Below are 3,048 nucleotides of genomic sequence, written 5' to 3' on the forward strand. Positions count from 1 at the left end.
CCTCAGTTGCTCATAGAAAATCCCACCTTGGAGTTTACAAAGACTTATGGGTAGAAAAGCCACACTAAGTAATTTACTATACCACACTGGTACCGGCTCTTTTGTTGTTCTTGTCACTGATGTGAAAATTTAAGAAATCTCCTTTTCTTTACTCTCCTTGTGCCTTGCAATGCCATAAGCTAAGTGGTACAACAGTTAAGTGTTCAGCTAACTGAAAGGTTGGAGGTTCAAACCCATCCAATAGCTCTGTGAGAGAAAGACCCGGTGATGAGCTCCTGTAAAGATTACAGTCTAGTAGTCCCTGTGGGGCAACTCTACTTTGCCACATGGTTTCATTATCGATTGAAATAGACTCGATGTCATCTACTAACAACAACAATGCCATAAAAAGTCTATTTTATGGAAAGTTCATTTGTAACTGGATATGCCTTTGAATATATATAACCACATAATTCTAGAATATTCATGAAGCCATAGACTCTCTGTGAATATAATATTCCCCAAATTCTGGATGATGCTTAATTTACCTCACACAAAGAAAATCTTGAGTTAAGTCAAACTTGGGCAACTGACAATGGTTTTTGTTTTTCTAACCTTAACTTTGAGGGAACCCAAAAGACAAATATCTAAGACACATGGACATAGTTAACCTTGACTAAATATCTTGCAAAGTTCAAAACATTTACTTAAAACATTTATTCAAAACTATTAACTATAGTTAATGCTTGACCAAAAGTGCAGCTTAAATTTTACTCTACTTACAAGGTAACAAGCTAGCTGTTTAAAGTTTTGTGGATGCTGGCAGATGGCTCAGATGTCTGGGTAAGAGATAACGGCAATACTAGTAACCAGAATATCGTTATTTTGTGTGAGTTTTTTGAACCATAATTAGTTAATACAGGGTGAAACAAAGAGAGACAGATGACATCCGCACATAAAATAGGCTGAATTACACAAGAGACACAAGGTTGGAAAACCTGAATCTTTTATAATGGACAGTAAGCTTGCCTGCCCTTTTCTCTAGAAGAATACGTTTTCAACTATATTCTAATGTTATAAGAAAACCTGCCCTTTACTCCAGAGTGAGACACTATCTCTGTATGCAAGAGTACTATATTTTATCTTCAAAACGTGTGAATTTTATGAAAGTACCAATATTGTGAAAGGTATGTAAGGTGTTTACATAACGAATTAAAAACTTAATGATATAAATGTTATTTTAGCCATAAATTGTCAAAAAGTAAACAAAAAAGTTTTAAATTGTGGTTAGAACTCAGAACCCTCAATTGTATTTGAATTATGTGGGGATTATCATGTAATTATATTTGATATATCTCATTAATTTTCTTGGTATATAATGCAGAAGAAAAATTATACTTAAATACCTGTAATAGCCCCTCTGATGCTCACTGGAAATCTCTCTGAGTTATTCTGTGGAGAGGTATTCATGTTTCCTTAGTAGGAAACTCAGAACCCAAACACCCATTGCTGTCAAGTCGACTCTGACTTACAGTAACACAATAGGACATAATAAAACTATTCTATAGAGTTTCCAAGAATGTAATTATTACAGAAGCAGATTGCTATAGCTTTTTCCCATGAAGCAGCTAGTGGATTTGAACAACTGATTTTTTTGGTTAGCAGTTTTAACCACTGCTGAACCAGGGCTCCTTGTTAAAGAACTCAGAAGAACCTGTAAATCTATTCTGGTGAATTTTTTGAAACAACAATCTAAAGATACACATCACAACCTGAAAAACAGACTGGAAGCCATCTACACTATGACTAAATATTAGAATCTATCCACATGTTATAATATCATATACTAAATATACTATGAAATACTTCTAATGAAATGTTGTTGTTGTTTGCCGTCAAGTCGGCCCTGACTCATAGCGACCCCTCCTTGGGTTTCCGAGGCAGTATCACTACAGAAGTAGGATTGCCCAACCTTCCTTCCGAGGAAATAGGCAAACTAAGGAATGTTTGGGCTGTATTTCCGGGACCTGGTAGCTTAGTGCCTAAGGCACTTGACTGCTAACCAGAAGGCTGGCGGTTCAAACCCACCAGTCCCTCCTCGGAAGGAAGGTTGGGCAATCTACTTCTGTAGTGATACTGCCTCGGAGACCCAGGGAGGGGTCACTATGAGCCGGGTCCAACTCAAGGGCACCTAACAACATCAACACCTGGTAGGGCTAGTTTCCTCACATAGTTCTTTCTGTGCAGAGTCTTCCTATCAACTCCTCCATGCTTATTTTTCTGTATGAATTTTAATATGTTTACTAATTTTATCCAAATTGATGTCTTTCAAGTCTACTTCTATGTCTTCCAGGAGTGTGTAATAACCTTTTAACGTATACAGTGAACAGTTTTTGTTAAGCTTATTCCTAAGTATTTTATTTTTTTCATTGATGGTTATGAATGAGATCTTCCCATCCTTTATATCTTTAAAAGGTTACTATTTAAGTAGATGTATGCTATTGCTTTTTCATGTTAATTTTATCTGCTGCTATGTTGTACTAGTATCCCTATTATGAGTACTAGTATCTCTTGATTAGTTCTATCACTGACTCTAGCATTTCCAGGTACACTATCATGTTATCTGCAAATAGAGAGGGCTTCATTTCTTCATTTCCTATTATTATTATGCATTTTATTTGTTATCTTTTTTAATTGAATTGTCTCCATAAAAATAATAATAATGGATCTAGTGGACACTTTGATATTTTTATGACCTTCATGGGAATGCCTCTCATCTTTCTCACTATGCAGAAATGAAAACACATTGTTACCATCTCAGGAAATATCGATCCATTTTTATTTTCTCAAGAGTTTTCAACATTGAATTTGGTCATAAGCTTGCTCAGGACCTACAAAAATAATCATGTAAATTTTTTCCTTAGGCCTATTAATATGGAGAATTTGTATTAATAGGTTTTCTAATATTGAATCATCTTTGCATTTCTGGTATCAGTGCCACTTAGTCATGGCTTATTATATTCTTACTGTAGGTCTGAAGTCTGTTTGCTAATATTTAGTTTATAATTT

The sequence above is a fragment of the Orycteropus afer genome, unplaced genomic scaffold, assembly GCF_000298275.1.
Source record: "Orycteropus afer afer isolate SDZICR_OR568_19922 unplaced genomic scaffold, OryAfe1.0 scaffold00002, whole genome shotgun sequence".
Taxonomy (NCBI): domain Eukaryota; kingdom Metazoa; phylum Chordata; class Mammalia; order Tubulidentata; family Orycteropodidae; genus Orycteropus; species Orycteropus afer.